This window comes from Procambarus clarkii, unplaced genomic scaffold (assembly GCF_040958095.1).
Source record: "Procambarus clarkii isolate CNS0578487 unplaced genomic scaffold, FALCON_Pclarkii_2.0 HiC_scaffold_95, whole genome shotgun sequence".
Taxonomy (NCBI): domain Eukaryota; kingdom Metazoa; phylum Arthropoda; class Malacostraca; order Decapoda; family Cambaridae; genus Procambarus; species Procambarus clarkii.
In genome coordinates, this window is record NW_027189128.1 from 3,105,554 (window position 1) to 3,131,792 (window position 26,239).

At 47.9% G+C, this 26,239-nt stretch overlaps 1 protein-coding gene across 1 annotated transcript in view; it reads right to left on the bottom strand.

Annotated features, from left to right (window-relative positions):
* LOC138360095 (uncharacterized) overlaps nt 1-24,579 on the bottom strand; it is a 157,184-nt gene extending 132,605 nt beyond the window's left edge. The window contains exon 1 of the mRNA XM_069320036.1: nt 24,234-24,579. The gene's annotated coding sequence lies outside the window, so the exon portion shown is untranslated. The remainder of the gene's footprint in view (nt 1-24,233) is intronic.
* Between the last annotated feature and the right edge of the window lie 1,660 nt (nt 24,580-26,239).

The following is a 26,239-nucleotide window of genomic DNA, read 5'->3' on the forward strand; positions in this document are numbered from 1 at the left end:
TGTACGTGTGTGTGTTAGTTAGTACACACGGGAACAAAGTTTACATAGATTAGCCAAGGACTGTGAGGGATGTCCAAGTAATATTTATATTCCACTCTGGTAGAATTATAGTAATTCATTCGCGATGTTTATTGTGTTCCATGTGATGTAATCTCTTGCAGGTGTGGAAATCCAGTACTGGTCATCATAAGTGCACAGGTAATAGTGTCTGTGTGTAGCACCAGGGATTCCTGGCATTTGATTATTGTGGAGTGATAAGAGAGTGTGGTTATTTTCATGTTGTGTTCCCCAAGATTGTGACAAGTGTGGTTGTATATATATGTAGGTTCGTGACTGACGTGCTAATATATATGTAGGTTCGTGACTGACGTGTTAATATAATTTTTCATAGATTTTTGTGGTGAGCGAAAAGGCTGTCGGGAGTGACAGCCGACCGCTCAGTCGAGTAACGTAATTCTCAGGAGTCATTATCGATCCCGCGATCGATAATGAGAGTACCATTATCAAGTGTAATAATGCGATAATTAGAGTATCATTATCAAGTATAATCACTATTCGAACCTTGTGGTCATTGTTACGGACCCGAGCCCAACGTCCGAGCACAGAGCAGTGACGACCACGCCATCTGTGGGTGGACGGATGGCGCCGTCCTCCAAATGGACGGCGCCATCAAGTGAGGACGAGAAATACCAGCCACAAGAGCTAGTTTCCCGTCCTGATCAGCTCATAACACAGCCGCTGCTGACCTCTGGTGAGGTGGCGCTCAGACAGCAACGCCATCTATGGAGTGGATAGGTGGGCGTTTTGGTCTGAGCCGGTAAGTGACATGCCCTAGTGTGTAATCGTTACTGATGACGTGTCTGATTACAGAGTCGACCTGGGACTGCTGTAATGGAAGTTGGATCAGTCTACCCAGGGCAGCCGTCTTGTCTCCAAGAGTTTGCTGTAGCAGCTGTGAGTCACCCCCTGGATGAACACTGTGGTGTTACCCTGCCTGTGACGTGGCAGTTGAGGGATTGTAGTACCCGGGACTGACTGGTGGAGATGCTTAACCACTGGGGTGTTGTGGCAAGGAGAGTGGTCTGTGGGATCACACGAGGCTCCTGACTAGCGTTCGCGACCTTAGTATCGATCGTGGAGTGGCCTAACCAGCATCGCTGTTCGGAACCTGCCAGCTATCGGCTGGACTTGTGGTTGATGGCCTCCACGACGGTGCCCCCAGTGGAACTCTAATTTGGCTGGCCTGTGGCCAGGGTAGACTCGTCAGGATTGAAGGATTCATCATAAGGCCACAAGAGCACCAAGAGCTTAGCATCGTGAGCACCGTAAACGTCCAGGGTCTTCAGAAGAAGACTACGTTGTGCATTCTAGTGTTTATACCCCCCCCCCCCCGTGTAATCGTTTATATAGTATTTATGGTGATGGTATTAATTATATTATTAAGTTTCTGACTTTATTTCCCTTTCCCTTTAATTTACTTGTGTTACGGATCTCATCCCTTGAAAGCCACTACTGGCTTGGGGCCGGTTACCCTTCCTCTAGCAACATCAGAGTAAGAACCCGGTTGCGACCCGAGAGGGCCGTAACATAATTGGCATCCCCAGTGGGATCCGGTCCCTTGTCAAGTATGTTTGACAGGGGTGGTGAAGTGGCGCAATCCCTGTAAATAATTCCCCCTGTGTGTGACTATTAGGACGTTATACGTCCTGTGCGGTGCTCAGAGTGACTAAGTGCAATATTGTGCAGTGCGGTGCTCGCTGGGATTAAGTGCAATATTGTGTAGTGCGGTGCTCGGTGTGATTCAGTGCAATATTGTAGAGCGAGGTGCTCGCTGTGATTAAGTGCAATATTGTAGAGCGATGTGCTCGCTGTGATTAAGTGCAATATTGTGTAGCGCGGTGCCCGGTGTAATTACGTGCAATATTGGCAAGTGCAGTGTTTGGTGCGATAAAGTGCAATATTGACGTTGAACAGTGCTCGGTGCGTTAAGTGCTAAAGTGGAGCGGTGTGTTAAGTGCTAAGTGTTCCATCTGTGACAATGGCAGAAAAAGCTACCATCGACGATCTGGACGATGTTCAGGCCTTTCTGAACAGGGAGGACTGTCTTGCCAGATTGAAATATCTGGGAAAACAGGAACTTGTACTGGTGAGTGCCTACCTGGAGATCAAGATCCGTGCCAGTGATTCCCGTGTGGAGATCTTGTCCAAGGTTCACCGGCATTTGAAGGCCGATGAGAAACAAGAAAGTGAGGCACAAGGAACAAAAGAAAGTGAAGAAGTAGCTTCCACTGAAAAGGAAGATAAAGGCAGTGACATTGACAGTGATGCAGGTGAGCTGAACATAAGTTTACTTACAGTCAAAATGCGTGCCTTGGAAATAAATCGTGAAATTGAATGGAAGAAATTAGAAATAGAACGGGAATTGAAAGATAAAGAATTAGAAATGAGGCGTTTAGAATTAGAAGAAAGGAAAGAAGAGCGAGAAAGAGAAAGAGAAGAGAAACGAGAAAGAGAAGCGCGAGAGAGAGAAGAAAAGGAAAAAGAGAGACAACATGAGCTAGAAGTATTGCCATTAGGCGGTGGTCAGAGACAAACAACTGGAACAAGTATTTTCGATCCGGTGAGGAACATCAAAATGGTCCCGAAGTTCAACGAGAAGGAAGTGTCGAAGTTCTTCGCAGCCTTCGAGAAAGTCGCTGCCTCTTTGGAGTGGCCAAGGGAGAATTGGGCCATCATGATACAGTCAGTCTTGACTGGGAAGGCCCAAATCGCCTACTCCACGTTGTCCCTTGACGACTCCGGCGATTATGACAAGGTGAAGAAGGTAGTGCTAATGGCGTACCAATTGGTACCAGAGGCTTACAGGCAGAAGTTCAGGAACCTGAAAAAGACCTCAGAGCACACTTTCGCCGAATTCGCCACAATCAAGGAGCGACTTTTCCAGGAATGGTGTACCTCTCGGAAGGTGGAGACCAAAGAAGACCTCGAGCAGCTCATACTGTTAGAGGACTTCAAGGACTGTCTGTCGGGAGATCTAAAGACGTACTTAGAGGAACAGCAGGTAGAGACCTTGAGTGAGGCAGCCACCATGGCTGAGGAATGCATCCTGACGCACAGGCCTTCTGCTAAGTACGTCCCGAGGAATTACCCCCGCCAGTTTGATAAACCTCATCAGGAAGAGGAGAGACCCGTCCCACGAAGCGCTGAGAAGACGCCCCCAAGTAGCCCTCGAAGGACTAGTCCTAACAGTCCGAAACACCGGAGTCCGAGGAGGAATATGGAGTGCTGGACTTGTGGGCAGAAAGGGCATGTAGCTGCTATGTGCCGAGGCAGAAGAGGAAGCGGCCCACGTAGGGAGGTGATGTTAGTGAGCTGTGTGACAACACCAGTAGGAAGCCGGTCTATGACTACACAGGAAGAACCAAGTTTGTTCGCCCCTCACACTTCAGGCGGGTATGTATCGAGTGATCATACTGGTAGGTCAGTTGTAGTGCTCAGAGATAGTGGAGCAGCCCAGTCCCTGATCGTGAGAAGCTCATTACCCGAGGGAGTAAGTGTGGATGGGAGACCAAAGGTTGTCCTGGTTGGGTTTCCTAAGACGCAGTACATCGCCCCCTTAGTACCGGTATATCTCGACTCGCCTTACTTCAGCGGCACATGTGCATTGGCAGTAGTCGATACCCTCCCTATAGCTGGGATTGACACGATACTAGCCAACGACTTGGTGACAGATTGGAGCACCAATCATCCCAAGATTGTGGACGAGTCGGCCGGAACAGCAAGGTCTGAGGTAACAGCAGGCAGTGGTAATATCCAGGTACAGTCAGACCCGGAATCGGGTAACATGTTTAATTTGTCCTCTCACCCGCAGATCGACAGCATTATAGCAGAGTCTCCTGATTCTTCTCCCGACGAGGAACATACGATTACAATGACAGAAGCGACTGAGCGAGAAGAGAGGCCTCGTGTACAAGCACCCACGAATACCAAAGAGTCTGGAGCGAAGGCGGATGTGTACTTGCGGTATGGCAAGTTACAACGTTCATTGAACCGGCCAGAGATTCCCCAGACGTCAGAGGTATGTGAGGTATGTTCGAAAGGTCTAGTGCCCTCTTTGGTCCAAACCAGGCTAGTGGATATTGCCGGCTATGGACATGACAGGCTCAGGAAACTTGTCCCTAAATTAACCGAATGTTTCTTAGCGGTATTTTTTGTTCTTGTGTGTGTTCTCAGTAAGGACCAGTGGACGACCCGACAGATGATGGCTCCCATGAACATCGTGAAGAGGTCCCAGGGATTGGAGACGCGCACAGTGAGTGGTGCAGTCGAAGAAGGGACCTGGAAGGTGATGGTAGATACAGGAGGTACGAGATATGATAATATGAGTGACTGTTTCCGACAGGTTGACACCCCCCGCGTGATTGCTGAGCCTAGATGCAGCGTTATACGGAACGTTGGTCGACCTGACGGTGGCAGAGCGAATGCCATCTTCGATGTACAAGCAGCTCTGTTGGAACTAGATGTGGGCCTAGTAGGCGAGTATGCAGTAAGTATTGACTTACCCACTGTCGCTATCACTCTGAATTATCAGACCCCTGTATTCCAGGTTCCCGTCTCCCTGAAGGACTACCGGACCGACACCAGAAATGCTGTCTGTAACCAGCCATCATCGGTGCCACGACGCAGGGAAGTGTCGAGTCGCCCCAGATCGTGTCTACACCAATCCTTACTCGAGAGAGGTGAGATTATGCTCCGGATTAACATCTCGGTGGAGGTGTGGAAAAGTACGTCAGGCAGGTCATTGCCTTACATCTGCAAGTTTCCTTTGTGCGAGAGTTCCCCAGTAGGACCGTTCTGTGGACAAGACAGCCTCGCCATTCCAGTTCTTAGTGTACGTGAGTCCATTTGGAGATGTGTCCCCGTACTAATTTGGTTTGTGTTTCTCTTTTTAGAACCCCAAACCAAATTCTTTTTGGTGGGGAGGTGTTACGGACCCGAGCCCAACGTCCGTTTTACGGAGCAGTGACGACCACGCCATCTGTGGGTCAGCTCCCGAAACCCCCTCCAAATGGACGGCGCCATCAAGTGAGGACGAGAAATACCAGCCACAAGGGCTAGTTTCCCGTCCTGATCAGCTCATAACACAGCCGCTGCTGACCTCTGGTGAGGTGGCGCTCAGACAGCAACGCCATCTATGGAGTGGATAGGTGGGCGTTTGGGTCTGAGCCGGTCAGTGACGTGCCCTAGTGTGTAATCGTTACTGATGACGTGTCTGATTACAGAGTCGACCTGGGACTGCTGTAATGGAAGTTGGATCAGTCTACCCAGGGCAGCCGTCTTGTCTCCAAGAGTTTGCTGTAGCAGCTGTGAGTCGCCCCCCGGATGAACACTGTGGTGTTACCCTGCCTGTGACGTGGCAGTTGAGGGATTGTAGTACCCGGGACTGACTGGTGGAGATGCTTAACCACTGGGGTGTTGTGGGAAGGAGAGTGGTCTGTGGGATCACACGAGGCTCCTGACTAGGGTTCGTGACCTTAGTATCGATCGTGGAGTGGCCTAACCAGCGTTGCTGTTCGGAACCTGACAGCTATCGGCTGGACTTGTGGTTGATGGCCTCCACGACAGTGCCCCCAGTGGAACTCTGATTTGGCTGGCCTGTGGCCAGGGTAGACTCGTCAGGATTAAAGGATTCATCATAAGGCCACAAGAGCACCAAGAGCTTAGCATCGTGAGCACCGTGAACGTCCAGGGTCTTCAGAAGAAGACTACGTTGTGCATTCTAGTGTTTATACCCCCCCCCCCCCGTGTAATCGTTTATATAGTATTTATGGTGATGGTATTAATTATATTATTAAGTTTCTGACTTTATTTCCCTTTCCCTTTAATTTACTTGTGTTACGGATCTCATCCCTTGAAAGCCACTACTGGCTTGGGGCCGGTTACCCTTCCTCTAGCAACATCAGAGTAAGAACCCGGTTGCGACCCGAGAGGGCCGTAACATAATTGGCATCCCCAGTGGGATCCGGTCCCTTGTCAAGTATGTTTGACAGGGGTGGTGAAGTGGCGCAATCCCTGTAAATAATTCCCCCTGTGTGTGACTATTAGGACGTTATACGTCCTGTGCGGTGCTCAGAGTGACTAAGTGCAATATTGTGCAGTGCGGTGCTCGCTGGGATTAAGTGCAATATTGTGTAGTGCGGTGCTCGGTGTGATTCAGTGCAATATTGTAGAGCGAGGTGCTCGCTGTGATTAAGTGCAATATTGTAGAGCGATGTGCTCGCTGTGATTAAGTGCAATATTGTGTAGCACGGTGCCCGGTGTAATTACGTGCAATATTGGCAAGTGCAGTGTTTGGTGCGATAAAGTGCAATATTGACGTAGAACAGTGCTCGGTGCGTTAAGTGCTAAAGTGGAGCGGTGTGTTAAGTGCTAAGTGTTCCATCTGTGACAATGGCAGAAAAAGCTACCATCGACGATCTGGACGATGTTCCGGCCTTTCTGAACAGGGAGGACTGTCTTGCCAGATTGAAATATCTGGGAAAACAGGAACTTGTACTGGTGAGTGCCTACCTGGAGATCAAGATCCGTGCCAGTGATTCCCGTGTGGAGATCTTGTCCAAGGTTCACCGGCATTTGAAGGCCGATGAGAAACAAGAAAGTGAGGCACAAGGAACAAAAGAAAGTGAAGAAGTAGCTTCCACTGAAAAGGAAGATAAAGGCAGTGACATTGACAGTGATGCAGGTGAGCTGAACATAAGTTTACTTACAGTCAAAATGCGTGCCTTGGAAATAAATCGTGAAATTGAATGGAAGAAATTAGAAATAGAACGAGAATTGAAAGATAAAGAATTAGAAATGAGGCGTTTAGAATTAGAAGAAAGGAAAGAAGAGCGAGAAAGAGAAAGAGAAGAGAAACGAGAAAGAGAAGCGCAAGAGAGAGAAGAAAAGGAAAAAGAGAGACAACATGAGCTAGAAGTAATGCGATTAGGCGGTGGTCAGAGACAAACAACTGGAACAAGTATTTTCGATCCGGTGAGGAACATCAAAATGGTCCCGAAGTTCAACGAGAAGGAAGTGTCGAAGTTCTTCGCGGCCTTCGAGAAAGTCGCTGCCTCTTTGGAGTGGCCAAGGGAGAATTGGGCCATCATGATACAGTCAGTCTTGACTGGGAAGGCCCAAATCGCCTACTCCACGTTGTCCCTTGACGACTCCGGCGATTATGACAAGGTGAAGAAGGTAGTGCTAATGGGGTACCAATTGGTCCCGGGGCTTACAGGCAGAAGTTCAGGAACGTGAAAAAGACCTCAGAGCACACTTTCACCGAATTCGCCACAATCAAGGAGCGACTTTTCCAGGAATGGTGTACCTCTCGGAAGGTGGAGACCAAAGAAGACCTCGAGCAGCTCATACTGTTAGAGGACTTCAAGGACTGTCTGTCGGGAGATCTGAAGACGTACTTAGAGGAACAGCAGGTAGAGACCTTGAGTGCGGCAGCCACCATGGCTGAGGAATACATCCTGACGCACAGGCCTTCTGCTAAGTACGTCCCGAGGAATTACCCCCGCCAGTTTGATAAACCTCATCAGGAAGAGGAGAGACCCGTCCCACGAAGCGTTGAGAAGACGCCCCCAAGTAGCCCTCGAAGGACTAGTCCTAACAGTCTGAAACACCGGAGTCCGAGGAGGAATATGGTGTGCTGGACTTGTGGGCAGAAAGGGCATGTAGCTGCTATGTGCCGAGGCAGAAGAGGAAGCGGCCCACGTAGGGAGGTGATGTTAGTGAGCTGTGTGACAACACCAGTAGGAAGCCGGTCTATGACTACACAGGAAGAACCAAGTTTGTTCGCCCCTCACTTCAGGCGGGTATGTATCGAGTGATCATACTGGTAGGTCAGTTGTAGTGCTCAGAGATAGTGGAGCAGCCCAGTCCCTGATCGTGAGAAGCTCATTACCCGAGGGAGTAAGTGTGGATGGGAGACCAAAGGTTGTCCTGGTTGGGTTTCCTAAGACGCAGTACATCGCCCCCTAAGTACCGGTTTATCTCGACTCGCCTTACTTCAGCGGCACATGTGCATTGGCAGTAGTCGATACCCTCCCTATAGCTGGGATTGACACGATACTAGCCAACGACTTGGTGACAGATTGGAGCACCAATCATCCCAAGATTGTGGACGAGTCGGCCGGAACAGCAAGGTCTGAGGTAACAGCAGGCAGTGGTAATATCCAGGTACAGTCAGACCCGGAATCGGGTAACATGTTTAATTTGTCCTCTCACCCGCAGATCGACAGCATTATAGCAGAGTCTCCTGATTCTTCTCCCGACGAGGAACATACGATTACAATGACAGAAGCGACTGAGCGAGAAGAGAGGCCTCGTGTACAAGCACCCACGAATACCAAAGAGTCTGGAGCGAAGGCGGATGTGTACTTGCGGTATGGCAAGTTACAACGTTCATTGAACCGGCCAGAGATTCCCCAGACGTCAGAGGTATGTGAGGTATGTTCGAAAGGTCTAGTGCCTTCTTTGGTCCAAGCCAGGTAGTGGATATTGCCGGCTATGGACATGACAGGCTCAGGAAACTTGTCCCTAAATTAACCGAATGTTTCTTAGCGGTATTTTTTGTTCTTGTGTGTGTTCTCAGTAAGGACCAGTGGACGACCCGACAGATGATGGCTCCCATGAACGTCGTGAAGAGGTCCCAGGGATTGGAGACGCGCACAGTGAATGGTGCAGTCGAAGAAGGGACCTGGAAGGTGATGGTAGATACAGGAGGTACGAGATATGATAATATGAGTGACTGTTTCCGACAGGTTGACACCCCCCGCGTGATTGCTGAGCCTAGATGCAGCGTTATACGGAACGTTGGTCGACCTGACGGTGGCAGAGCGAATGCCATCTTCGATGTACAAGCAGCTCTGTTGGAACTAGATGTGGGCCTAGTAGGCGAGTATGCAGTAAGTATTGACTTACCCACTGTCGCTATCACTCTGAATTATCAGACCCCTGTATTCCAGGTTCCCGTCTCCCTGAAGGACTACCGGACCGACACCAGAAATGCCGTCTGTAACCAGCCATCATCGGTGCCACGACGCAGGGAAGTGTCGAGTCGCCCCAGATCGTGTCTACACCAATCCTTACTCGAGAGAGGTGAGATTATGCTCCGGATTAACATCTCGGTGGAGGTGTGGAAAAGTACGTCAGGCAGGTCATTGCTTTACATCTGCAAGTTTCCTTTGTGCGAGAGTTCCCCAGTAGGACCGTTCTGTGGACAAGACAGCCTCGCCATTCCAGTTCTTAGTGTACGTGAGTCCATTTGGAGATGTGTCCCCGTACTAATTTGGTTTGTGTTTCTCTTTTTAGAACCCCAAACCAAATTCTTTTTGGTGGGGAGGTGTTACGGACCCGAGCCCAACGTCCGAGCACGGAGCAGTGACGACCACGCCATCTGTGGGTCAGCTCCCGAAACCCCCTCCAAATGGACGGCGCCATCAAGTGAGGACGAGAAATACCAGCCACAAGGGCTAGTTTCCCGTCCTGATCAGCTCATAACACAGCCGCTGCTGACCTCTGGTGAGGTGGCGCTCAGACAGCATCGCCATCTATGGAGTGGATAGGTGGGCGTTTGGGTCTGAGCCGGTAAGTGACGTGCCCTAGTGTGTAATCGTTACTGATGACGTGTCTGATTACAGAGTCGACCTGGGACTGCTGTAATGGAAGTTGGATCAGTCTACCCAGGGCAGCCGTCTTGTCTCCAAGAGTTTGCTGTAGCAGCTGTGAGTCGCCCCCCGGATGAACACTGTGGTGTTACCCTGCCTGTGACGTGGCAGTTGAGGGATTGTAGTACCCGGGACTGACTGGTGGAGATGCTTAACCACTGGGGTGTTGTGGCAAGGAGAATGGTCTGTGGGATCACACGAGGCTCCTGACTAGGGTTCGTGACCTTAGTATCGATCATGGAGTGGCCTAACCAGCGTCGCTGTTCGGAACCTGACAGCTATCGGCTGGACTTGTGGTTGATGGCCTCCACGACAGTGCCCCCAGTGGAACTCTGATTTGGCTGGCCTGTGGCCAGGGTAGACTAGTCAGGATTAAAGGATTCATCATAAGGCCACAAGACCACCAAGAGCTTAGCATCGTGAGCACCGTGAACGTCCAGGGTCTTCAGAAGAAGACTACGTTGTGCATTCTAGTGTTTATACCCCCCCCCCCCCCCCGTGTAATCGTTTATATAGTATTTATGGTGATGGTATTAATTATATTATTAAGTTTTTGACTTTATTTCCCTTCCCCTTTAATTTACTTGCGTTACGGATCTCATCCCTTGAAAGCCACTACTGGCTTGGGGCAGGATACCCTTCCTCTAGCAACATCAGAGTAAGAACCAGGTTGCGTCCCGAGAGGGCCGTAACAGTCATGTATGGTGGCGTAGTGAACCTTGTGGTCATGTATGGTGGCGTGGTGAACCTTGTGGTCATGTATGGTGGTGTGGTGAACCTTGTGGTCATGTATGGTGGCGTGGTGAACCTTGTGGTCATGTATGGTGGCGTGGTGAACCTTGTGGTCATGTATGGTGGCGTGGTGAACCTTGTGGTCATGTATGCTGGTGTGGTGAACCTTGTGGTCATGTATGCTGGTGTGGTGAACCTTGTGGTCATGTATGGTGGTGTGGTGAACCTTGTGGTCATGTATGGTGGTGTGGTGAACCTTGTGGTCATATATGGTGTGGTGAACCTTGTGGTCATGTATGGTGGTGTGGTGAACCTTGTGGTCATGTATGATGGTGTGGTGAATCTTGTGGTCATGTATGATGGTATGGTGAACCCTGTGGTCATGTATGATGGTGTGGTGAACCTTGTGGTCATGTATGGTGGTGTGGTGAACCTTGTGGTCATGTATGCTGGTGTGGTGAACCTTGTGGTCATGTATGCTGGTGTGGTCAACCATGTGGTCATGTATGGTGGTGTGGTGAACCTTGTGGTCATGTATGGTGGTGTGGTGAACCTTGTGGTCATGTATGGTGATGTGGTGAACCTTGTGGTCATGTATGGTGGTGTGGTGAACCTTGTGGTCATGTATGGTGGTGTGGTGAACCTTGTGGTCATGTATGCTGGTGTGGTGAACCTTGTGGTCATGTATGCTGGTGTGGTGAACCTTGTGGTCATGTATGGTGGTGTGGTGAACCCTGTGGTCATGTATGGTGGTGTGGTGAACACTGTGGTCATTAATGATGGTGTGGTGAACCTTGTGGTCATATATGGTGCGGTAAACCTTGTGGTCATGTATGGCGTGGTGAACCTTGTGGTCATGTATGGTGTGGTGAACCTTGTGGTCATGTATGCTGGTGTGGTGAACCTTGTGGTCATGTATAGTGTGGTGAACCCTGTGATCATGTATACTGGTGTAGTGAACCTTGTGGTCATGTATGCTGGTGTGGAGAACCTTGTGGTCATGTATGGTGGTGTGGTGATCCCTTTGGTCATGTATGATGGTGTGGTGAACCTTGTGGTCATGTATGGTGGTGTGGTGATCCCTTTGGTCATGTATGATGGTGTGGTGAACCTTGTGGTCATGTATGGTGGTGTGGTGAACCTTGTGGTCATGTATGGTGGAGTGGTGAACCTTGTGGTCATATATGGTGTGGTGAACCTTGTGGTCAAGTATGGTGGTGTGGTGAACCCTGTGGTCATGTATGGTGTTGTAGTGAACCTTGTGTCATGTATGGTGTGGTAAACCTTGTGGTCATGTATGCGGGTGTGGTGAACCCTGTGGTCATGTATGGTGTGGTGAACCTTGTGGTCATGTATGCTGGTGTGGTGAACCCTGTGGTCATGTATGCTGGTGTGGTGAACCTTGTGGTCTTGTATGCTGATGTGGTGAACCTTGTGGTCATGTATGCTAGCGTGGTGAACCTTGTGGTCATGTATGGTGGTGTGGTGAACCTTGTGGTCATGTATGCTTGTGTGGTGAACCTTGTGGTCATGTATGGTGGTGTGGTGAACCTTGTGGTCATGTATGGTGTGGTGAACCTTGTGGTCATGTATGCTTGTGTGGTGAACCTTGTGGTCATGTATGCTGGTGTGGTGAACCTTGTGGTCATGTATGGTGGTGTGGTGAACCTTGTGGTCATGTATGCTGGTGTGGTGAACCTTGTGGTCATGAATGGTGGTGTGGTGAACCTTGTGGTCATGTATCGTGGGGTGGTGAACCTTGTGGTCGTGTATGCTGATGTGGTGAACCTTGTGGTCATGTATGGTGTGGTGAACCTTGTGGTCATGTATGGTGTGGTGAACCTTGTGGTCATGTATGGTGTGGTGAACCTTGTGGTCATGTATGGTGTGGTGAACCTTGTGGTCATGTATGGTGTGGTGAACCTTGTGGTCATGTATGCTGGTGTGGTGAACATTGTGGTCATGTAAGCTGGTGTGGTGAACCTTGTGGTCATGTATGCTGGTGTGGTGAACCTTGTGGTCATGTATGGTGGTGTAGTGAACCTTGTGGTCATGTATGCTGGTGTGATGAACCTTGTGGTCATGTATGGTGGTGTGGTGAACCTTGTGGTCATGTATGCTGGTGTGGTGAACCTTGTGGTCATGTATGGTGGTGTGGTGAACCTTGTGGTCATGTATGGTGGTGTGGTGAACCTTGTGGTCATGTATGGTGGTGTGGTGAACCTTGTGGTCATATATGGTGTGGTGAACCTTGTGGTCATGTATGGTGGTGTGGTGAACCTTGTGGTCATGTATGATGGTGTGGTGAATCTTGTGGTCATGTATGCGGGTGTGGTGAACCCTGTGGTCATGTATGGTGTGGTGAACCTTGTGGTCATGTATGCTGGTGTGGTGAACCCTGTGGTCATATATGCTGGTGTGGTGAACCTTGTGGTCTTGTATGCTGATGTGGTGAACCTTGTGGTCATGTATGCTAGCGTGGTGAACCTTGTGGTCATGTATGGTGGTGTGGTGAACCTTGTGGTCATGTATGCTTGTGTGGTGAACCTTGTGGTCATGTATGGTGGTGTGGTGAACCTTGTGGTCATGTATGGTGTGGTGAACCTTGTGGTCATGTATGCTTGTGTGGTGAACCTTGTGGTCATGTATGGTGTGGTGAACCTTGTGGTCATGTATGGTGTGGTGAACCTTGTGGTCATGTATGCTGGTGTGGTGAACATTGTGGTCATGTAAGCTGGTGTGGTGAACCTTGTGGTCATGTATGCTGGTGTGGTGAACCTTGTGGTTATGTATGGTGGTGTAGTGAACCTTGTGGTCATGTATCGTGGGGTGGTGAATCTTGTGGTCATGTATGATGGTATGGTGAACCCTGTGGTCATGTATGATGGTGTGGTGAACCTTGTGGTCATGTATGGTGGTGTGGTGAACCTTGTGGTCATGTATGCTGGTGTAGTGAACCTTGTGGTCATGTATGCTGGTGTGATGAACCTTGTGGTCATGTATGGTGGTGTGGTGAACCTTGTGGTCATGTATGCTGGTGTGGTGAACCTTGTGGTCATGTATGGTGGTGTGGTGAACCTTGTGGTCATGTATGGTGGTGTGGTGAACCTTGTGGTCATGTATGGTGGTGTGGTGAACCTTGTGGTCATATATGGTGTGGTGAACCTTGTGGTCATGTATGGTGGTGTGGTGAACCTTGTGGTCATGTATGATGGTGTGGTGAATCTTGTGGTCATGTATGATGGTATGGTGAACCCTGTGGTCATGTATGATGGTGTGGTGAACCTTGTGGTCATGTATGGTGGTGTGGTGAACCTTGTGGTCATGTATGCTGGTGTGGTGAACCTTGTGGTCATGTATGCTGGTGTGGTCAACCATGTGGTCATGTATGGTGGTGTGGTGAACCTTGTGGTCATGTATTGTGGTGTGGTGAACCTTGTGGTCATGTATAGTGATGTGGTGAACCTTGTGGTCATGTATGGTGGTGTGGTGAACCTTGTGGTCATGTATGGTGGTGTGGTGAACCTTGTGGTCATGTATGGTGGTGTGGTGAACCTTGTGGTCATGTATGCTGGTGTGGTGAACCTTGTGGTCATGTATGGTGGTGTGGTGAACCCTGTGGTCATGTATGGTGGTGTGGTGAACCCTGTGGTCATTAATGATGGTGTGGTGAACCTTGTGGTCATATATGGTGCGGTAAACCTTGTGGTCATGTATGGCGTGGTGAACCTTGTGGTCATGTATGGTGTGGTGAACCTTGTGGTCATGTATGCTGGTGTGGTGAACCTTGTGGTCATGTATAGTGTGGTGAACCCTGTGATCATGTATACTGGTGTAGTGAACCTTGTGGTCATGTATGCTGGTGTGGAGAACCTTGTGGTCATGTATGGTGGTGTGGTGATCCCTTTGGTCATGTATGATGGTGTGGTGAACCTTGTGGTCATGTATGGTGGTGTGGTGATCCCTTTGGTCATGTATGATGGTGTGGTGAACCTTGTGGTCATGTATGGTGGTGTGGTGAACCTTGTGGTCATGTATGGTGGAGTGGTGAACCTTGTGGTCATATATGGTGTGGTGAACCTTGTGGTCAAGTATGGTTGTGTGGTGAACCCTGTGGTCATGTATGGTGTTGTAGTGAACCTTGTGTCATGTATGGTGTGGTAAACCTTGTGGTCATGTATGCGGGTGTGGTGAACCCTGTGGTCATGTATGGTGTGGTGAACCTTGTGGTCATGTATGCTGGTGTGGTGAACCCTGTGGTCATGTATGCTGGTGTGGTGAACCTTGTGGTCATGTATGCTGATGTGGTGAACCTTGTGGTCATGTATGCTAGCGTGGTGAACCTTGTGGTCATGTATGGTGGTGTGGTGAACCTTGTGGTCATGTATGCTTGTGTGGTGAACCTTGTGGTCATGTATGGTGGTGTGGTGAACCTTGTGGTCATGTATGGTGTGGTGAACCTTGTGGTCATGTATGCTTGTGTGGTGAACCTTGTGGTCATGTATGCTGGTGTGGTGAACCTTGTGGTCATGTATGGTGGTGTGGTGAACCTTGTGGTCATGTATGCTGGTGTGGTGAACCTTGTGGTCATGAATGGTGGTGTGGTGAACCTTGTGGTCATGTATCGTGGGGTGGTGAACCTTGTGGTCGTGTATGCTGATGTGGTGAACCTTGTGGTCAAGTATGCTGGTGTGGTGAACCTTGTGGTCATGTATGGTGTGGTGAACCTTGTGGTCATGTATGGTGTGGTGAACCTTGTGGTCATGTATGGTGTGGTGAACCTTGTGGTCATGTATGGTGTGGTGAACCTTGTGGTCATGTATGGTGTGGTGAACCTTGTGGTCATGTATGCTGGTGTGGTGAACATTGTGGTCATGTAAGCTGGTGTGGTGAACCTTGTGGTCATGTATGCTGGTGTGGTGAACCTTGTGGTCATGTATGGTGGTGTAGTGAACCTTGTGGTCATGTATGCTGGTGTGATGAACCTTGTGGTCATGTATGGTGGTGTGGTGAACCTTGTGGTCATGTATGCTGGTGTGGTGAACCTTGTGGTCATGTATGGTGTGGTGAACCTTGTGGTCATGTATGGTGTGGTGAACCTTGTGGTCATGTATGGTGTGGTGAACCTTGTGGTCATGTATGCTGGTGTGGTGAACATTGTGGTCATTTATGCTGGTGTGGTGAACCTTGTGGTCATGTATGCTGGTGTGGTGAACCTTGTGATCATGTATGGTGGTGTGGTGAACCTTGTGGTCATGTATGGTGGTGTGGTGAACCTTGTGGTCATGTATGCTGGTGTGGTGAACCTTGTGGTCATGTATGCTGGTGTAGTGAACCTTATGGTCATGTATGCTGGTGTGGTGAACCTTGTGCTCATGTATGGTGTGGTGAACCTTATGGTCATGTATGCTGGTGTGGTGAACCTTGTGGTCATGTATGGTGGTGTGGTGAACCTTGTGGTCATGTATGCTGGCCTGGTGATCCTTGTGGTCATGTATGCTGGTGTGGTGAACCTTGTGGTCATGTATATTGGTGTGGTGAACCTTGGGGTCATGTATGGTGTGGTGAACCTTGTGGTCATGTATGCTGGTGTGGTGAACCTTGTGGTCATGTATGCTAGCGTGGTGAACCTTGTGGTCATGTATGGTGGTGTGGTGAACCTTGTGGTCATGTATGCTTGTGTGGTGAACCTTGTGGTCATGTATGGTGGTGTGGTGAACCTTGTGGTCATGTATGGTGTGGTGAACCTTGTGGTCATGTATGCTTGTGTGGTGAACCTTGTGGTCATGTATGGTGGTGTGGTGAACCTTGTGGTCATGTATGGTGTGGTGAACCTTGTGGTCATGTATGCTGATGTGGTGAACCTTGTGGTCACGAATGCTGGTGTGGTGAACCTTGTGGTCATGTATGCTGGTGTGGTGAACCTTGTGGTCATGTATGGTGTGGTGAACCTTGTGGTCATGTATGCTGGTGTGGTGAACCTTGTGGTCATGTATGGTGGTGTGGTGAACCTTGTGGTCATGTATGCTGGTGTGGTGAACCTTGTGGTCATGAATGGTGGTGTGGTGAACCTTGTGGTCATGTATGGTGGTGTGGTGAACCTTGTGGTCATGTATGCTGATGTGGTGAACCTTGTGGTCACGTATGCTGGTGTGGTGAACCTTGTGGTCATGTATGGTGGTGTGGTGAACCTTGTGGTCATGTATGGTGTAGTGAACCTTGTGGTCATGTATGGTGTGGTGAACCTTGTGGTCATGTATGCTGGTGTGGTGAACATTGTGGTCATATAAGCTGGTGTGGTGAACCTTGTGGTCATGTATGCTGGTGTGGTGAACCTTGTGGTCATGTATGGTGGTGTGGTGAACCTTGTGGTCATGTATGCTGGTGTGATGAACCTTGTGGTCATGTATGGTGGTGTGGTGAACCTTGTGGTCATGTATGCTGGTGTGGTGAACCTTGTGGTCATGTATGGTGTGGTGAACCTTGTGGTCATGTATGGTGTGGTGAACCTTGTGGTCATGTATGGTGTGGTGAACCTTGTGGTCATGTATGCTGGTGTGGTGAACATTGTGGTCATTTATGCTGGTGTGGTGAACCTTGTGGTCATGTATGCTGGTGTGGTGAACCTTGTGATCATGTATGGTGGTGTGGTGAACCTTGTGGTCATGTATGGTGGTGTGGTGAACCTTGTGGTCATGTATGCTGGTGTGGTGAACCATGTGGTCATGTATGCTGGTGTGGTGAACCTTATGGTCATGTATGCTGGTGTGGTGAACCTTGTGCTCATGTATGGTGTGGTGAACCTTATGGTCATGTATGCTGGTGTGGTGAACCTTGTGGTCATGTATGGTGGTGTGGTGAACCTTGTGGTCATGTATGCTGGCCTGGTGATCCTTGTGGTCATGTATGCTGGTGTGGTGAACCTTGTGGTCATGTATGGTGGTGTGGTGAACCTCGGGGTCATGTATGGTGTGGTGAACCTTGTGGTCATGTATGGTGGCGTGGTGAACCTTGTGGTCATGTATGCTGGTGTGGTGAACCTTGTGGACATGTATGGTGGCGTGGTGAACCTTGTGGTCATGTATGCTGGTGTGGTGAACCTTGTGGACATGTATGCTGGTGTGGTGAACCTTGTGGTCATGTATGGTGGTGTGGTGAACCTTGTGGTCGTGTATGCTGGTGTGGTGAACCTTGAGGTCATGTATGGTGTGGTGAACCTAGTGGTCATGTATGGTGTTGTGGTAAACTTGTGGTCATGTATGGTGGTGTGGTGAACCTTGTGGTCATGTATGGTGGTGTGGTAAACTTGTGGTCATGTATGGGTGGTGTGGTGAACCTTGTGGTCATGTATGGTGGTGTGGTGAACCTTGTGGTCATGTATGCTGGTGTGGTGAACCTTGTGGTCATGTATGCTGGTGTGGTGAACCATGGGGTCATGTATGGTGGTGTGGTGAACCTTGTGGTCATGTATGGTGGCGTGGTGAGCCTTGTGGTCATATATGGTGGTGTGGTGAACCTTGTGGTCATGTATGGTGGCGTGGTGAACCTTGTGGTCATGTATGGTGGTGTGGTGAACCTTGTGGTCATGTATGGTGGCGTGGCGAACCTTGTGGTCATGTATGCTGATGTGGTGAACCTTGTGGTCATGTATGCTGATGTGGTGAACCTTGTGGTCATGTATGGTGGCGTGGTGAACCTTGTGGTTATGTATGCTGGTGTGGTGAACCCTGTGGTCATGTATGCTAAAGTGGTGAGCCTTGTGGTCATGTATGCTGATGTGGTGAACCTTGTGGTCATGTATGCTGAAGTGGTGAGCCTTATGGTCATGTATGATAATTTGGTGAACCTTGTGGTCATGTATGGTTTGGTGAACCTTGTGGTCATGTATGCTGATGTGGTGAACCTTGTGGTCATGTATGGTGGTGTGGTGAACCTTTTGGTCACGTATGCTGGTGTGGTGAACCTTGTGGTCATGTATGGTGTGGTGAACCTTGTGGTCATGTATGGTGGTGTGGTGAACCTTCTGGTCATGTATGCTGGTGTGGTGAACCTTGTGGTCATGTATGGTGTGGTGAACCTTATGGTCATGTATGGTGATGTGGTGAACCTTGTGGTCATGTATGGTGTGGTGAACCTTGTGGTCATGTATGCTGGTGTGGTGAACCCTGTGGTCATGTATGCTGATGTGGTGAACCTTGTGGTCATGTATGCTGGTGTGGTGAACCTTGTTGTCATGTATTGTGTGGTGAACCTTGTTGTCATGTATGGTGTGGTGAACCTTATGGTCATGTATGGTGGTGTGGTGAACCTTGTGGTCATGTATGGTGGTGTGGTGAACCTTGTGGTCATGTATAGTGGTGTGGTGAACCTTGTGGTCATGTATGGTGTGGTGAACCTTTTGGTCATGTATGCTGGTATGGTGAACCTTGTGGTCATGTATGATGGCGTGGTGAACCTTGTGGTCATGTATGGTGTGGTGAACCTTGTGGTCATGTATGGTGGTGTGGTGAACCTTGTGGTCATGTATGCTGGTTTGGTGAACCTTGTGGTCATGTATGCTGGTGTGGTGAACCTTGTGGTCATGTATGCTGGTGTGGTGAACCTTGTGGTTATGTATGCTGGCGTGGTGAGCCTTGTGGTCATGTATGCTGGTGTGGTGAACCTTGTGGTCATGTATGGTGGTGTGTTGAACCTTGTGGTCATGTATGGTGGTGTGGTGAACCTTGTGGTCGTGTGTTGGATATTTCCAACACCGAATACAACACTGTTGTATTCTCATTAATTATTACTAATTCTACTAATCATTGTAGTAATAAAATTAACCCAACGTAGAATTCACATGTACTAGTAACTACATCTGTACAATAGGCTAGAATTCTTACGTCACCCGACGCCAGTATTGCGTCAGATTTCATTGTAATAAACACATTTATATCCAATGTGCCTGAGAATTGAATTCGATTCTCTATAACAAACGGTGTTCTGTGTGATAATTAATTACAGATAAATTGACCTCCAACTAAAGCCGAATAGAGCGTTAAAGTCATAGCAGTTATCTAGTAATAAAAATTAACGTCACACGTGAATGCCATAGAGAGACATTAATTCTTCTCCATTATATGTTTACTCTCACTGAACTGGCAAATAATAATATTTAACTCCTCCAAATAATAAACCCGTCCTGACTCGAGCATTTCAAGTGCAACTGCGAGAAATGGTGATATCCATAATAATAACTTGGTTAATGAATGCGAGACGCGGAGCGGGGAGGGAGAGGACGCCAGTGCACGTGCTGAGACGCTCCCGAGCGGACCTGTTCACGTAGTGCTCACGGGGAGACGCCATTACCCAGCCATCAGGGTAAACGCTATCCATTCTCCTGAAGAAAGTCGCCACTGTGAGGCGTGAAGAGCCTTGCAGACAATATCTTCACTTGGTGTCAGTGTCATACAAGGAACCTATTAAATCTGGTTCTTTGTGACTCCACATGACCGGCCAGTGAAGCGCGTCATTATCCAGGATAGGCTAAGCCAGAGCCTGGGACGCGAATTTCGGCAAACTTAAACTTACACAGTGCCCATATTAGCTAAGTATCTTATCCTTATTTGATGCATCTGATAGGGTGTAGAATTATAGCTGGGTAGTTTGTCGTGACGACGTATAACAACAACAAATCACAGGTCATTATCCTTTACCCATTGTTAATATTAATTTATTGAACATAGAAATCCAGTAGTTTAATTAATTGCTACTGTAAACATTTATTTTGCAGCATGTGAGAAGAATTCTCCTAGCTGCCCTCTCCCATGTTAATCAGCTCCTAGCGTTCCATGCCGAGCCCAGGAGAATCAGAGGAAGCGTCGTGACTCACTTTTAAGTAATCGTCATTAAGCTAAGATTCCTTTGTATTCCTCTAATTTATTATCTGTAATCCTTTACATGCAGAACTCAGTTTATTGGATTGATATGTGTTTATTATGATTATCATTATTATATTCATAATCTATGTTCTCATTAATGATAATGACAATGATTTCACAATTATTCATAGGATTAGATTATTATATCTTGGATTAGTGAACGAACCACACTAGTTCCTGGACGTACTGAGTTCCATTAATAACCCCCCAATGTAGGTGTTTGAGGTTTGATTCATTTAATTATACAACCCAATAATTATTTCTATGATCATATTCTCTAGTGTTTTATCCATAATTACTGGTTCATCTAGGAATTATCAAATGATCATAATTTCTCAGTTTCCCTCTTCACTATAAAAGCGGGTGGTCCTTCGTAATTTATTTTACTACATTAATATTTAAATAATTAGATTCAAGCCCCAAATGTCCCACATCGTGGATGCTGGTGTAGTGAACCTTGTGGTCATGTATGGTGGTGTGGTGAACCTTGTGGTTATGTATGGTGGTGTGGTGAACCTTGTGGTTATGTATGGTGGTGTGGTGAACCTTGTGGTCATGTATGGTGGTGTGGTGAACCTTGTGGTCATGTATGGTGGTGTGGTGAACCTTGTGGTTATGTATAGTGGTGTGGTGAACCTTGTGGTCATGTATGGTGGTGTGGTGAACCTTGTGGTTATGTATGCTGGCGTGGTGAGCCTTGTGGTCATGTATGCTGGTGTGTTGAACCTTGTGGTCATGTATGGTGTGGTGAACCTTGTGGTCATGTATGCTGGTGTGGTGAACCTTGTGGTCATGTATGGTGTGGTGAACCTTGTGGTCATGTATGGTGTGGTGAACCTTGTGGTCATGTTTGGTGGTGTGGTGAACCTTGTGGTCATGTATGGTAGCGTGGTGAACCTTGTAGTCATGTATGCTGGTGTGGTGAACCTTGTGGTCATGTATGCTGGTGTGGTGAACCTTGTGGTCATGTATGGTGTGGTGAACCTTGTGGTCATGTATGGTGGTGTAGTGAATCTTGTGGTCATGTATGGTGGTGTGGTGAACCTTGTGGTCATGTATGGTGGTGTGGTGAACCTTGTGGTCATGTATGCTGATGTGGTGAACCTTGTGGTCATGTATGGTGGCGTGGTGAACCCTGTGGTCATGCATGGTGGTGTGGTGAACCTTGTGGTCATGTATGGTGGCGTGGTGAACCTTATCGTCATGTATGGTGTGGTGAACCTTGTGGACATGTATGGTGTGGTGAACCTTGTGGTCATGTATGGTGGCGTGGTGAACCTTATGGTCATGTATGGTGTGGTGAACCTTGTGGTCATGTATGGTGTGGTGAACCTTGTGGTCATGTATGGTGGCGTGGTGAACCTTGTGGTCATATATGGTGTGGTGAACCTTGTGGTCATGTATGCTGGTGTGGTGAACCCTGTGGTCATGTATGGTGGCGTGGTGAACCTTGTGGTCATGTATGCTGGTGTGGTGAACCTTGTGGTCATGTATGGTGGCGTGCTGAACCTTGTGGTCATATATGGTGTGGTGAACCTTGTGGTCATGTATGCTGGTGTGGTGAACCTTGTGGTCATGTATGATGGTGTGGTGAACCTTATGGTCATGTATGGCGTGGTGAACCTTGTGGTCATATATGGTGGTGTGGTGAACCTTATGGTCATGTATAGTGTGGTGAACCTTGTGGTCATGTATGGTGGCGTGGTGAACCTTATGGTCATGTATGGTGTGGTGAACCTTGTGGTCATGTATGGTGGTGTGGTGAACCTTGTGGTCATGTATGCTGGTATGGTGAACCTTGTGGTCATGTATGGTGGTGTGGTGAACCTTGTGGTCATGTATGCTGGTGTGGTGAACCTTGTGGTCATGTATGGTGGTGTGGTGAACCTTGTGGTCATGTATGGTGGTGTGGTGAACCTTGTGGTCATGTTTGCTGGTGTGGTGAACCTTGTGGTCATGTATGCTGGTGTGGTGAACCTTGTGGTCATGTATGGTGGTGTGGTGAACCTTGTGGTCATGTATGGTGGTGTGGTGAACCTTGTGGTCATGTATGCTGGTGTGGTGAACCTTGTGGTCATGTATGGTGGTGTGGTGAACCTTGTGGTCATGTATGGTGGTGTGGTGAACCTTGTGGTCATGTTTGCTGGTGTGGTGATCCTTGTGGTCATGTATGGTGGTGTGGTGAACCTTGTGGTCATGTATGGTGGTGTGGTAAACCTTGTGGTCATGTATGGTGGTGTGGTAAACCTTGTGGTCATGTATGCTGGTGTGGTAAACCTTGTGGTCATGTATGATGGTGTGGTAAACCTTGTGGTCATGTATGGTGGTGTGGTGAACCTTGTGGTCATGTATGGTGGTGTGGTGAACCTTGTGGTCATGTATGGTGGTATGGTGAACCTTGTGGTCATGTATGCTGGTGTGGTGAACCTTGTGGTCATGTATACTGGTGTGGTGAACCTTGTGGTCATGTATGGTGGTGTGGTGAACCTTGTGGTCATGTATGCTGGTGTGGTGAACCTTGTGGTCATGTATGGTGTGGTGAACCTTGTGGTCATGTATGCTGGTGTGGTGAACCTTGTGGTCATGTATGGTGTGGTGAACCTTGTGGTCATGTATGGTGGTGTGGTGAACCTTGTGGTCATGTATGCTGGTGTGGTGAACCTTGTGGTCATGTATGGTGTGGTGAACCTTGTGGTCATGTATGATGGTGTGGTGAACCTTGTGGTCATGTATGCTGGTGTGGTGAACCTTGTGGTCATGTATACTGGTGTGGTGAACCTTGTGGTCATGTATGGCGTGGTGAAGCTTGTGGTCATGTATACTGGTGTGGTGAACCTTGTGGTCATGTATACTGGTGTGGTAAACCTTGTGGTCATATATGGTGTGGTGAACCTTGTGGTCATGTATGGTGGTGTTGTGAACCTTGTGGTCATGTATGCTGGTGTGGTGAACCTTGTGGTCATGTATGGTGCGGTGAACCTTGTGGTCATGTATGGTGGTGTGGTGAACCTTGTGGTCATGTATGCTGGTGTGGTGAACCTTGTGGTCATGTATGCTGGTGTGGTGAACCTTGTGGTCATGTATGGCGTGGTGAACCTTGTGGTCATGTATACTGGTGTGGTGAACCTTGTGGTCATGTATACTGGTGTGGTAAACCTTGTGGTCATATATGGTGTGTTGAACCTGGTGGTCGTGAACGCTGGCGTAGTGGATGTAGTTCTTACAACGCCAGGGTAGAGGTAGACATGTGGTTATAATTGTTTGTAGTGTGGATCTTCAACATCACTCACAGAGAGCACCATTAGTGTGTACAATATTTTCCACACTTGACACTACTGTGGAGACTATGTATCTGTGGCCGACGTCTTCAGATGAGTGTAGAGACACGTTTGTCCCATGAGACTTACTCATTACTTAATACAGACATTATTTATAAACTTCCACAAGTAAATTCTAAACAGCATCACACTCGGCTGCCCAGCAAGAAGCAGCATAAGAGCACACAACATAACCTCTCCTGCATCTCCCGATCTTCAAGAAATATTCCCACAGTCAGTGATTCCATCTTTTTCAAAAGAAAACGATCTTAACATTCGATGGGAGACTTAAACTTTGAGGACTTCGGTGCCTGTCACCATCAACTTTACATGTTTTTCCTCAATAAAAAAAAATAGTTTGTTTTAGAAGGGTGAACGATTGGCCCAAGACATGAACATTTTAGACGCTAGCGGATCTCCCACCTACTTGATATGGTATTGATTGTTTACATTCTATTATTTCTTGATTAATGAAATACTATTAATCTTTTGTTGAACTTTAAAACAAATACTTTTATGAAATAACAAAAATTAAGATTACCACAAACCTCTTTTTGGTAGACGATGATAACCTGAGGATGTCTGAAGTGCCACCAGCTCTAAACTCCCTCTTTAACCGAGCGCTTTTTGCTGCTTGCTTTAACAAAAGCTTAATGCTCGCTGGTTTACCAAAAGCTGTAGGCTGGAGAGTTGTTGAGGAAAGTTTGTCTTTAATCACGTACCACATCACACCAGGACACACTGTGAATGTGGCCAAGTGTCACACACAGGTCAAGGCCTTGTGGTCACTCAATGGTCAGTACCTCCGGGACACCATGAACAGTGTTCACAACAGATAATATCAATACATCCTGGTAAAACCAAAAGCAAGACACTTCACACGCACGAGAACTGTTAACAGTACACTACTCACAACTACACTGGCGTCAACAGTAACACCAGATAAGAGACACAAGTCACCGCTACGCTTATCTATAACGAGGTGGACGGAACGTTGAGTGACAAAAAGCGACACCAGTGAGAAAAATATGGGTTCCTTTCTAGATTATCTTCCACACTAATGAGACAACTCTCTGGTATCTGCTATGTTACTGGTGATATTTATCACACACTACCGGTCTGTGTGCAGTCTGTGCTTCCTCTGTGTTACTGCATCCCGCTCTGGCTATAACGTAGTACCTATGTGGCCAAAGGCTTATATGCTAATGTTCATAGTTTATCTGTGGTAGATTTCCAGCTATTTCCTATCACCAGGCACCAACCCTTCCTCAAGTACCATAGTCTCATAGTACCCGTCACATTACTGTAAAGAGCATAAGGGTTCGTTTGCTCAAATTTTAATGGGGGATGCTTGTATTTTTCCAGTAAAACTTCTGATGTAAAATTTACGTACTATTTTCCATGTTATTCGAGTATCATGGATAAGCTACATCCAATTGAAGGCTCCTAGTTTTGTTTTGAGAAATCATGGTAGTTCTAAATAAATTATAATAAGCATTAAAAATTATTACATATTATTATGGGGCTCTAAATGAATTTAATATACAATTGTGTGTGCTTTGAAATCTAAAGAGAGTGAATTGCAGGAACGTCAGCAGAAAATGATAATATTAATAATAATAATAATATTAATATTTTATTTACGAAAAGTACATACATGCAGAGTTACAAACATTCCGATTGATTTATAGATAGAGCTAGTACCTACAATACCTAAATATTGTAGTACACATAGCGTTTCAGGCAAAACAACCCGAAGTTAAAATGGGGGTACACTACTGAAAACAGGATAGATCTATGGTCCACAACAAATCTCACGATGAGTCCACTACCACCTAAAAGGATAGGTATGGGGTCCACTATCACCTGTTGGATGGGTATGGGGTCCATTACCACCTATAGGATGGGTATAGGATGGTCCAATACAGCCTCATGATTGGCATGGGGTGAATTACTGCCCACAGCATGGGCATGGGATCCACTACCGCCAACAGGAAGACTATGGGATTCACTTCCATCCACTGGATGGTTATGAGGTCCATTACCCCAAAGCATGGGTATGGGGTCCACTACCGCCCAGAGGATGAATGTATGGTCCACTTCCTCCTTTATGATGGGTATGTGGCCCAGTACCGCCCACAGGATGAGTATGGGGTCCCCTAAGGCCCTCAAGAGGAGTATGGGTTACACTACTGCTCACATGATAGGTATGGGGGAAACACTACTGCCCGGAAGATGGGTGAATAGTTCACTTCTGCCCACAGAATGGGTATGGGTCCTCTACCGCCCCGGGATGGGACCCCCAGGTGTCCACTACCACCTGAAGATGGTTATGGAGTCCGCTATTGCCTACAGGATCAAGTACTGCCCAGAGGATTGCTAAAGGGTGCGGTACTGCCCCATACCCATCCGGTAGTGCCTATGGGATCTGGTACTCTAGGTGGGACCATAGAGCCAAAGCTCAACACATGAAAGCACAATTAGGTGAAAACAGGATGGGTATGGCGTCCTCTACCCTCCACAGAATGGGTACTGGGTTAACTACTACACACAG